Consider the following 12,777-nt stretch of genomic DNA (forward strand, 5'->3'; position numbering starts at 1 on the left):
GCCATAATGTACAGAATTGCAGAAATAAAGATGCTTTATATATTTGAATGATAAAATTTATTTAGGCGAAATAGCCAATCGTCCTACTTGAGGAAAGAATTGTTGACCATTAAGCCCTGACGCTTTAGGTCCATTGGTCTTATGATTTAGGCTGCTATGTCAATGCTGGAGGAAATATGATCAAGTCTTCTTCAAAACAGGCAGCATCTTTTTAAAGGAGTTACAAGAATAAAGCAAAAACGTTTAATATTCGGTCTTGAATGTGGTTTATTTTTACCCCATTCATATAAATTTAATTGATCTAATATCCAAATTTTCAAGTAACAATCAAAAAACAGGAAAAATACTAGATTTTGAATATCCATCCAGCGACCTGCTTATTTCTTTAGTGGTGTTTGTGGCGGAAGAAGAAACTGGCAAAAAAACAGCTAGAATAGGCGGACCACAATAAAACTGCTGACGACCGGTCACAGCTCAGAGCTCCTGACACAACTTCCCAGTCGAATAAGTTAAAATGAACAATTTGTATTTTCCTCCCTCAACACTATATTTTCTATGATTAGGTAGCTTTTATGTTTTTCCTCCTCCGGTCTACGGTCACATACAACTCTCTACTGCGGACAATGCATTACCTAGGGAGTCTGACGTGTAATCCTCACACACGCTTAAACGACAAGAAGCTATGAAACGTTACGGAGTTCTTTCACGACTTCTCGATAAAAGCTCTAACGTACCTCTCTTGAACAAAAAGTTGCTTTATAACACCATTGAGAAGCCGATATGGACTTAAGAGCTGAAAGTGTGGGTTCAGTCAAACATTCCAACATCCACCGAATCTAGGAGCCCAATTTACAGAATCATCGGATAAATATTTGATGCTCCCTTTTATATACCCAAAGAAACTATCCATGCAGAACTAAATATTCCTTTTGACCAACATGTAATCTCGTTACTGCCAATTTCATGCAAACCTCCCCACCACCATAAATCCTCAAATACAAAAACTCTCATACCGAATAAATCCCACCAACCTTCCTCCCGACTAAAACGACATGACCTGGTGAGATCTTTCCAGTGATGGTGGAATTCTAGTCTCAATTGACTAGATAACACCTAGGTCCATTAGGAATACTGCCGATGGGTAGAATTTCCACTCTTCTTCATTTGTATTACTTTACTCTCTGTTACTTGTTACCTAATATTAGTAATGTAAAAAATTTTTTAAATATTCTATTTTTTTTAGGTCATGGCTTTTACATCCCTTTCTTCACTGTTCAGCCGTCAAAACCTCCGGCGACATTCAGCTATTTCCGTCACATTTCACTGTCGTATTCTTTACTCAGATCGACGCCAATTTTGACGCAATGCGAATTTTTTCCAGCTGTGCGAAACGTCTCCTCGTGCAAAACAGTTTTTAAATTGCGCAAAGTCGGTTGGTTTCGAAAATGAATCGTACAGAACATTTCTCTTCTGTTTTGGGGGGGGGGACTGGGCGAAACCAGTTTTGTTACAGAGCGCAATTACGGCCAACAGTGACATCATCGTATTCAAATTAATTATTTAGCATAAAACGACGAAATCAAGGCGGAATATTAACTATCGGGTAAAAGACGCAAGCTGCAAGGAGAATTTTAAGAAATTATACTGTTTACCAAACAGCTCATTGGGAAAAATGAAATGTCTGACAACAATTGAAGGATCAGAGGCGATTTTTTTTTTAAATCCAATTCAACTGTTCGTCTCCTCGCGGAACTCGTTTAGTATAACGCAATAAAGCATTTTATGTGTATACACACAACACCGATTCAATCAGATTACCCTTATAAATCGTTTTTATTTACTTGTACGACTTTCAACCTTCGATCCTCTATACAGAGTACAGGGTGATTCAGTACTCTTACCTAAAAAGCACAAAAAGCAAGAGAAATAAAACAAAACACATAAAAAAGAAACAATATTGAACAACCAAAGCAAAAAAATTTGACAAAATATCTACATTAAACATAGACAAAGGAACAAAAAGAGCAACAATACAGACGTAATACGTAATAAAAAAGCACAAACAAATTCAACCTAAAAAAAGAACACATAAAATAGACAAAAAAAAATTTTGCTGTGCTTTTTTATTAGGTTAAAGTTGGTTTTTACAACGTCAGCATTTTCTGTTTTTGTCTGTGTTTCGTGCAGATATTTTGTCCGATTTTTCATCTTTGCTTGTTCGATATGTATTGTGTTTTTTTATTAAGCAAAAGTTGGAAAATAAATTTTTCCAAAATGATGAATTAGTACATTAACCCCATCCCCCTTTTTCACACCGTCACCACATTTTTTTTCCTATTTAGCATAAAATTTCTGCATTTTTGTTCGATGTAATTAAAGAAAACGGTATGCCCCTCTAGAAAGCTAAACGAAGAAGTTGCAAATTTCCCCCAAAAAATGAATAGTTCAAGAGCTACGAGTAGATCTACGACGAAAACCGTAGATAATTGAAAAAACATAAAATTTTGAATATATGCAAAAGGAGTGAGAATCGGAACATGGTTCATTCCAATTTTTTTGTTGCATTTTAGGTGTCGAAGCACCTGACCAAATTTTATAATAACAACCCTGTATAACAAATACTCCTGTTTGGTTTATCAGAAACCAAGAAAACACAATTTATAAACAAATTCTCCTGTTTGCTTTATCAGAAACCAAGAAAACACAATTTATAAACAAATTCTCCTGTTTGGTTTATCAGAAACCAAGAAAACACAATTTATAGAGGGAAAACGTCTCAACAAAAATGTTGATTTTTCCCGTAGAACGAGAATTAAAAATTGCTCATTTTACTTTATTTAATCATTTTTATCTGAGGCAGTTTAGTACACTTAGGAAACCTTTTTTTTTTTTTATCAAATATGCACTTCAATTTTGTTTCATACAAATGACGTGACTTTGAGGACAAATATTTTTGAGACTTTCTTTTTTCCACATGGATTATTTTTTTAGGATGAAAAATTGTTCAGACATCCTAAACGGCGTTGAAAATCCCTCACGAACAAACGGACCATTGACATCAGGAAATGGGGCTTTCGTTGTGCAACCGGTCCAACCTAGTGGGGGGTCACCAAATGTAAACAAGTTAAAACGTCACCGTACAATTAAGAAGAGGATCTCGGAACAACCGATCTTTAATTTGTTCGAAAAGAAAAACGCTCTCAATTCCACCAATAAGAAAATTACATGTACGAGTGGAAAAACCCATCGCTACGGGCATACCTCCAGCGTTTTTTTTGCCACCCTTATAATATAAGAAAAAAGTATATAAAAAAAAACAGGGCAGTTTGCCCAATTTAATTCACCGATTAATTAAAGATAAATTATTTCTGTTTATTAAACATTATCACCTAATAACACTGAGTAAAAAATAAATTGCTTGTAAATACATATAAAACGTATATTTAATCAACACTAATTGTAAGACTTGGGAGAGTTCTCGAGGTCTGCAGGGTGATGAACCACATGAACCTCTATCATTTACGGCAGATTGGTTTCGCCATCCTCCTTAGGTCATCTACATGCTATTTTAACCATTGCCTTTCTCTAGGTCTGTAATAGCTGTAAAAATAAAAGCACTCCCATCATTGAAGATGGATGAAACGCGTCTGATAGGCCAAAACAGCAATGGGCAGAGCAAAAGGATCAGAAACCTCTCAACCGCAAAAGCTACGAAAGCCTACCTCCCTAAGCTGTGTTGGGCTGTGAGACGTGTATCGGCTTTTAGCTAACTTTTTCACTGAGCGGAGGAGGTTCTCGAGGTCCTGGGGTCTTTATCTTTCGGATGGACCGTCAGTGCTTTTGTTCGTTTTGCCACTCCTAAGCCATGTCTGGCGCTGCTATATAGCTTTTTGGATTGTAGACGGAAGCTTTATTCTTTCTTGTGTCTATTAGACGGTCACATCTCTACCCTACCTGGCGAGCTCTTTGTCACAGTTTTTTACTACAACCTGGACGGGCCTCGCGGAGGGGGCTCGCTCGGGATGTGCAGGTGAAGAAGGTATAGGCTTTTCTGATTTCTCTCGTTTTTGCCCTTTCAGCTTCATCCTTTGTGACTCATTACGCTTTCCACATCTATAGTGTTGCGTCGAAATCCGCCCGAGTGGCCATCCCTCTCTCAAGGCCTCTCTGATCGCTGTTTGCTCGTTAATTCCAGCGTACACGTGGAATGATGTGGTTCTTTCGGATGAACCCTCTCAATCACTCTCCCATTCGCTCCACTCTCTCTCTCTCTCTCTCTCTCTCTCTCTCTCTCTCTCGCACACACACTCTCTCCGCTCTCTTTTTTCTTTTTAAGTTAAAAAACTACTTTTGCACGTTCTAAAATGAATTTAAAAGGCCGTCCTGTCGTACACAATGTTTTTATAATTCATTCTTTCCTAAATCTATAAAACTTCATAAAACTTTATCCAATGTTATAAAATCATGCAAATCTAAATATATTTATAAGGAACATCTAAAGGCTTTTCTCTCATTAGATTATGTTCAATCATACTATGTACAGCACCAATAATATTTAAAAATATATGTAGACAGTAAAAAAAATTATATTTGCATTATACCTGTTTCGTATTTTTAATTATGTAAACTTTATTTGTATGTACGAATGCTCATTAAATATAATATTTAGGTCCATGAGACCTAAATTTTGCAAGCTTTTATAAATAAAATGTCAAGTTCAATTTAATCCCTGTCCCTCTTATTTCTGTCATCTCTCGCTCCCACACTTTCTCTTTCATCTTTCCATCTCCCACACACTCACTCTCTCTCTCTCTCTCTCTCTCTCTCTCTCTCTCTCTCTCTCTCTCTCTCTCTCTCTCTCTCTCTCTCTCTCTCTCTCTCTCTCTTATCTCTACCTCTTCCACACACTCTCTCGTCTTTCTCTTACATTCTCCCTTTTTCTCAGCCCTCTCTCCTTCACTCTTTCTATCTATCTCTCTCTTTCTCTCTCCCTGCCGATCCCACACTCTCTCATCTCTCCCTCTACCTCGCTCTCTCACATATCTTCCTCCTACACTCTCCCTTTTATTCAGCCCTCTCTCCCTCACTCTTTCTTTCCCTCTCTCTCTCCCCCGCTCCCCCTCCCACCCTCTCCCATTCTCGCTCTCTCATCTCTCCCTCCCCACACTTTCTTTTTCATCTTTCCCTCTCCCACACTCTCTCTCTCTCACTCTCTCTCTCTCTCTCTCTCCCCCACACACTCTCTTGTCTTTCTCCTACATTCTCCCTTTTTCTCAGCCCTCTTTCTATCTATCTCTCTCTTTCTGTCTCCCTCCATATCCCACACTCTCTCATCTCTCCCTCTACCACACTCTCCCTCATATCTTCCTCCTACACTCTCCCTTTTTCTCAGCCCTCTCTCCCTCACTCTTTCTTTTTCCCCCTCTCTCTCACTCACTCACTCACTCACTCACTCTCTCTCTCTCTCTCTCTCTCTCTCTCTCTCTCGCTCTCTCTCTCTCTCCCTCTCCCACACTCTCTCTTTCATCTGTCATCTCTTTCTCCGAATTGAAACATCTGAAACGACCGAACTACTTTTGCAGTTGTTTGATTTTTAATAGATTTAGCCTTGCCAGTTTTAATTATGGTGTAATTGCCGTTCTTTTTGTCGAATTCAATGACAACGCCGACCACTTAAGACTTCTAAAAGGCGAAACATCCAGACTGGCAGGCCAGGGTGATTCTATACGGCGAAAACTACAGGTTCGTCCAAATCTTCTCGAAGAGACCGCAAAATATTAAATTATTGTTTTGAATTGATAGTAAAGAAAACGATAAAAAAAAATACGTTTTATAATGAAACCTAGTATATTTTTTGATTATTTATCATTTTACACTTGTCGACATTGGTGGCCCATAGATAATTGTAAGAATCTATCTAAGGATGCTGACTTCATCATGGTGACTGATGCGAAAGCTGACATAATGTTCTTTATTGATAGTATTATTAGCTCGGGAAGTTATTAATTAATGATGAGTTAATTCTAAACGTGTCGGAAGTTCTTCGTAGGGTTGAGGCAAGGAGTAATTCGATCGAGAGGTTCTCGCCCTCTATAATTTACTTAAATCGAGCTTCGGCTGCTATCGTATTTTTTAGGGTAAAAGTTAAGTTAGAAACGAGCCGAAAAACCCTACGATCTGCTGAATCAAGGTTGCTCGAATGGCAATTCTCTCCGTCTAACTGATTCACCGGTGTTTACATTTGACAGTCAACCTCGTGTTTGCATTTCATTATCGCCTTTCTTTTGTCACAGTCGTTCGCTTTCAGTCAGCCGTTCGCCTTCGCAACGCGATGTCGCGTTGTTCGGAAAAAGAAAAAGTGGAAGAGGTGATGTATGAAATGGCGACGTTAGTTCCTGCCTGGTCGCAAATAAATCCTAAATCGGTTACGACTGACGGGGAAATTGACTGCAATCAAACCGATCACGACCATGACCAAAATCTGCCAAACCAGAACCACCTATACGCCCAATTTCTTCTTCATTGTTTCAATGATTGTTCTCGTTCTCTTCGATCAAAGTTATTCCATTTTGAACTAATCGGAACTGAAAATGGATTAGAAATCCGCTTAATTTGACAAAGACAGGTAAATCCTCATAAAATATATGTGCTTCAACTAGATTTTAACCCAATAATTAAAATATTATAAATCTTTAACTCTTAGCGTTTTATTGGACATCTGTCCGTGATTTAATCGCCTACGATCCGCCGTTAATGGTAAGGCGGATGTCGGATTAGATCGAGGGAGATCAAATTGCGGTCACACAATTATTCTATAAGGAAACACTCGCTATGACATCATTTCATTAACATTGAATGCTAATACTTAGACATTTCAAACAATAGAACGATAGACATATGGAAGCTGAATATATTTATTAGAGTAAACATATCACGGACAATCAATATCTATGTCGAAGCTAGTAGTTTTAAAAGTCTGAGAAGGTACTGATCCGACTTGTTAAATAAAAACCATTTAAAATAATAAATAATGTTATTTGTTAGGCCTGTCAATTGTTTAGAAAAGTAGATTATTTTAAAAATTTAAACCATACCTTTGACTACTTTTCTGCACAGTTGGTGCCATTGACTTGCAAATTTTAACACACTCACAAATGTAGCTAAGTCTAATTTTCCTGGTCTGTGAATAGGATACTTTGTCTTTTTTTGTCATAATGGGAAAAAATATGTAAAGTCACTAAATAAGATAGATTAACCGGCCTAAGAAATGAAACAATAAAACATTCGGTAGCCGCCAATGTTAAGGCGTTGATACGGCGCTCATCGCTGTAAGCTAAAGGTACCGGGTTCGAATACACCGGCCCGATTCGAGCCCACCGGGTTTGACGTGGAGAAAGCTTGGTTTCATTTGTGTCATACGCGAGTCACAGCCTTTTCAAAAACAGTGATGATATTGGTTGGATCAACGTCCACCCGCGTACCGAACTGATCATCGTACAGGTTGGTACAATGAGGAAGTTCTTCTGGAAGCTCCATTTATTGGAGACAACTTCGTGTTAACGCTCGACGGAATGTAGCTCGAGTTGCTATAAACTGCTGTACTCGGAGGATGTAGCATTGCCAAAATGAATTATGAAAGTCATCTCGACATGAATCCTACAGAACACCTATGGGACTTGATAAAGAGACGGGTTGGACAGTTCTCCACCTCCAACAAGCGTTGAACAATTTCAAACCGCTCTTGTTGAAGAATGGGATTAAGATCTTTCAATTAATTAAGGTTTTTTTTTAGTTGAGATAAAAAAGTCAGTGTCACGAGCAGGATTCGAACCCACGATCTTCGGCTAGATACGCCGCTACTCTACCACTTGAGCTATCGTGACTTCGATCTACTTGGACACTAACGTCCCATCACAACCCCAACACTTTGAATTTTCCATCCTTTTTGCAAAAAACCTTAATTAATTGAAAGATATTAATTGGTCAAGCGGACCACGAGAACTAGTGAATTTAATAAGTAATACAGATGTTTGTCGAAATGAAATGAAAAACGACTACTAAATAAATAGAAAGTAAACTACCAATAATGATAAATTAATGGATTACGAGTAAAATAGATTAAACTATTACCTAAACACGTCAACAGTTTGCGTTTAACGCTAAAAACAGGAGGCATTTATTTTCCCTAAATTGATTTTTCAAGAGGTAATCACATCACGTTTAAATTGTCAATAACAGCCCCGGTAGACATTACTGGCCAATAAAACCATTTGGGACATTTTTTCATCACTGCCAATTTTTGCAAGACCAGTAAGTGACTAGTGATTTTTCCTGAGGTTTTTTGGGCTGTAGCCGGTGGTCTGCTCACCCTCGCACGGTTCAAAGAAGTCCGACCGAGGTCATTATTAAGCCATTACCTCTTTTTTTTATATATATATATACGCTTATTACATACATTACCACGATGCAATTTAAAATATCAATTGTCATTACAATTCAAGTCGTCGTTTGAAGAAATAAGGTCAATCATAAAAAATGTACATAATTTGAATTTGAATTATATAAGTTATTCAAAGTTGAATAGTTAAAATAAATATCGAAAGAAAACATATCTTTTCAACTCGACTATTCCAGGAAATCCTACAGAAAGAAACCCGCATTAATTCTAATAGAATTGTATTGAATAAATTAATTGTAAATGTGTAATGCGAATTTGAATTACTTCATTTATTCAAAGGTCAAAAACATATATTAACTCGACTATTCAAGAAAATCCTACAAAAAAAAATTAATTCTAATAATATTGCTCTATTGTAAATGTATAATTTGAATTATTTCATTCATTCAAAGTTGAATAGTTCGAAACATTGGGGGAATAAAATACATTTTAAGTAGGCTTTTCAAGGAATTCCTACATAAAAAAGTATTTAACTAACAGAATTGTTGGACAGAATATATTCATAAAACCTATACACAATCTAATTAAAAAACTGTTCACAATTTAATTGAAGTCGTCGTATCAAAAAAAAAAGTTCCTTCTGAAAATTATTCTATCACCAACAACCAATAAAAATAATTATAAATTAATCTTTTTATGTAAAGTTTTGGTTCGAACCCTACTTGTGACACTAACTTTTTCATTTCAGCCAAAACCTTATATAACAAGATTAATTATTTGAAATAAGTAATTTGGTCAATCAGTCCACTAAATATAATGGATTTAATAATTATAAATGTTGATCATTTTTGTATATGGAATTCGAGGATCAAACAATTACCCTAAAGAGCAATTACTGTGTTAGAAATTTCAAATTCACTGTGCAAAAATAACTCATCAGAAAGATCAAAAATATTATTGACTACCAAATATATATTTTTTTTAATTAGGCCATTTCATTTATCCCTGGTATATTCACGTATCTTTCAAAGAACTATATTTCCTCTTCGTCATTTTTTCATCTTGAATTCAAAAGTTCCGATTCTATTCATGCCGTCAACTCCGAAAATGACAAGAGCCCGTTTGACGAAATTCAATGATCAAAAGCATCTATTGTCATTGTATTTCGACAATAAAATTCGGTAATTCAAGATTCTCCAGAAAATTTGGTTAATATAATTTTTTAACGAAGTTTCGCAACAGGAGAGGTCATATCAACCCTCGAGGTGTCGGAGTTTTTGAAAAAAAGCCCATTCGAACCCGAGACCTTTATCCTACATTGACGAGCGCCGTGTCAACGCCAAAACCGTCGCGGCCACCGACGCCCCTAATATAAAAATGATATTTTCAAACTGAGAGGGATTTCCCTTGGAAAGTAAAAAACAATAGCTAACTAGACGTACAATATATAGTATATGTTTACTTATGAATATTATTATTTACAATTTTTTATAAAAATGGTTTGGTATAATAATTTATTGGACAATCCTGCAGAAAAAGGGCATTTTATCTTACGGATATTGAAAACATTTATTGTAACTGTTCGATTTTTTCTTTATTGAAAGTTTAAAAAAATTAAAACATAATTTTTAAACTCAACTTTTCAAGGTAATCTAACAGAAAAAAGTATTTTATAATTGAATTGTTCATGGAATAAATTTATGAATTACTCAATTATTCCATACATGCAAAGATGAATAGTTCATAAAATAATGAAAAAAAAACATAAATGTTCAACTCTACATTTCAATGAGATCCTACAGAAGAAAGAAACATTAATAAATAACAATAATTGTAATTGTATAGAATAAATATTATATAACTAAATAATTCTAATTCTATCTATTTTATGTTTTGAAAATTCAAAAAATATTTTTTCTTCTCGAATCAAGAAAACCCTACAGAAAAACGTATTATTTCTAACATTATTGAATTTATAATTGGGAATAATGAATACATTGATCTGTATAATTCGAATTTCAATTCATACAGTATCAACAGATATCATTTTGAAAACGTTGAAAGGAAATCGTACAGAAAAACAAATCTAAGAATTCCGATAGAATTATATTGAATAAATCTTGGCTAAATGTAAAATTTATATTCCATCTATTTCATCTGTTCAAAGTTGTAATAGCTCATAATATATTAACAGGCCACATCATTTTAGAAAACTTTTGAAGGAAATCCTGCAGGAAAACAAATCTAACAATCCCAAAAGAATAATACTGAATAAATCTTTGCTAACTGTAAAATTTGTATTCAATCAGTTCCAAGTTGAATAGTTCATAAAATATTAACAGACCACATCATTTTAGAAATTTTTTGAATGAATCCTACAGAAAAATCAACTTATTAATTCCAATAGAATTATATTGAGTAAATCTTTGCTAACTGTAAAATTTGTATTCTATCTATTTCATGTCTTCAAAGTTCAATAGTTAATAAAACATTAACAGGCGACATCATTTTAGAAAACTTTTGAAGGAATACTACAGAAAAACAAATCTAACAATTCCAATAAAATTATATTGAATAAATCTTTGCTAACTGTAAAATTTGTACTTCATCATTTCATTTATACAAAGTTGAATAGTTCATAAAATATTAACAGGCGACATCATTTTAGAAAACTTTTGAAGGAAATCTTTCGGAAAGACAAATCTAACAATCCTTTTTTTTTTAAATTGTTTTAAATTTAAGAAAGAACACCGTACTCACTCCATCATTCACCATTTCTACAAATCTAATAATTCCAACATTAACAGACCATATCATTTTAGCAAACGTTTGAAGGAAATCCCACAGAAAAACAAATTTATTAATTCCAATAGAATTGTACTGAATAGTTTGCTGTTTGTAAAATTTATGTTCCATTTATTTCATTTGTTCAAAGTTGAATAGTTCATAAAATATTAACAGACATCATTTTAGAAAACTTTTGAAGGAATCCTACAGAAAAACAAATCTAACAATTCCAAAAGAATTATATTGAAAAAATCTTTGCTAACTGTACAATTTGTAATTCCATCTGTTCAAAGTTGAATAGGTCATAAAATATTAACAGACATCATTTTAGAAAACTTTTGCAGGAATCCTACAGAAAAAGAAATCTAGCCATTCCAATACAATTATATTGAGAAAATCTTTGCTAACAGAACAATTTGTATTCCATGTATTTCATTTGTTCAAAGTTGGAATAGTTCATAAAATATTAACAGACGTTATTTTGGACAACTTTTGAAAGAAGCCTACAGAAAAACAAACCTATTAATTCCAATAGAATTATATCTAATTTTATAACTATAAAATTTGAATTCTATATATTTAATTTATTTAAAGTTAAATAGTTCATAAAGTGCCGATGAAAACGTTATGTTTCACCTTGACTACTCAAGGTAGTTCTATAAAGGAAAAAATGTATCAACAACTGGTATTGCACAAAGTCAATTATTATAATTTTTATTAGTTTGGCAGCCAATACCTGTTACGTATATTTTTGTAGTTAGAAAGAAAATCTTTGTCTACTAAAAACATAAAAATTTCATAATTATAAGTCCGAGGACTTCCACAAAACAAATTCCTATTGTATTACTGTTTTTGTGCTGAATTTGCATTTTTTATTGAAAAGTTTTTCAACCCATTAATTTAAGGTAATTCTGGAGGCAAATTTATTGTATGTAATCATTATTGTACAACTGGATAACAATTATTTCTAAGTAATTTGTTTTTAGCAGTAACAGTTATGTACATAATCTAGAAACATTTCTCGATAGCAGTATCAGATCTGGTCAAGAAATTCAACAAATTTACTTTACAAATTGAATTTATCTGTGAGTGTAAATGATTTTTGTTGTATAACTGAAAGGTCTGGCTGGTTTTTAAGGTTTTTGTCCACTACCTGGACGAATTTTGAAAAAGTTCGAAACTGTAACATCGTGTTTTGTACGATAGGCGGACTGTACAATAAATCTAAACGCCGAAAAATGGTAAAAACGTCAAGAAAAGATAAAAAAAAAATAGTCAAGGTTAATAACACAATAACTAACTGGTTTAATAATTCTATAACCCATATTTAAACAGGGCTGGTCGGTTTTTGGATGACAAAATCAAAAGTGGGCGGGTTATTTTATTTTTTTTAAAATGTTGATTTTATTAAACGGTTGTGCGAAAGGCTGAGAAAACTGGGTTAGGTTTGAAATTTGCAGACGTGTTTTACAGGATATTTAAGTCTGTTGGAAGGATTTTTTTTTTACTTCTACTACAGAATCCAGGCTGAATAGGCGGCGTTAACTCTCAACAGCACGATATGATGCGAAACACTCAAGGTCGGTAGAGTT

At 34.4% G+C, this 12,777-nt stretch overlaps 1 protein-coding gene across 2 annotated transcripts in view; it reads right to left on the minus strand.

Annotated features, from left to right (window-relative positions):
* Window positions 1-12,777, minus strand: part of LOC106662814 (monocarboxylate transporter 3) — a 127,011-nt gene that overhangs the window by 64,681 nt on the left and 49,553 nt on the right. The window lies entirely within an intron of this gene.

The sequence above is a fragment of the Cimex lectularius genome, unplaced genomic scaffold, assembly GCF_000648675.2.
Source record: "Cimex lectularius strain Harlan isolate CLEC.00 unplaced genomic scaffold, Clec_2.1 scaffold45, whole genome shotgun sequence".
Taxonomy (NCBI): Eukaryota; Metazoa; Arthropoda; class Insecta; order Hemiptera; family Cimicidae; genus Cimex; species Cimex lectularius.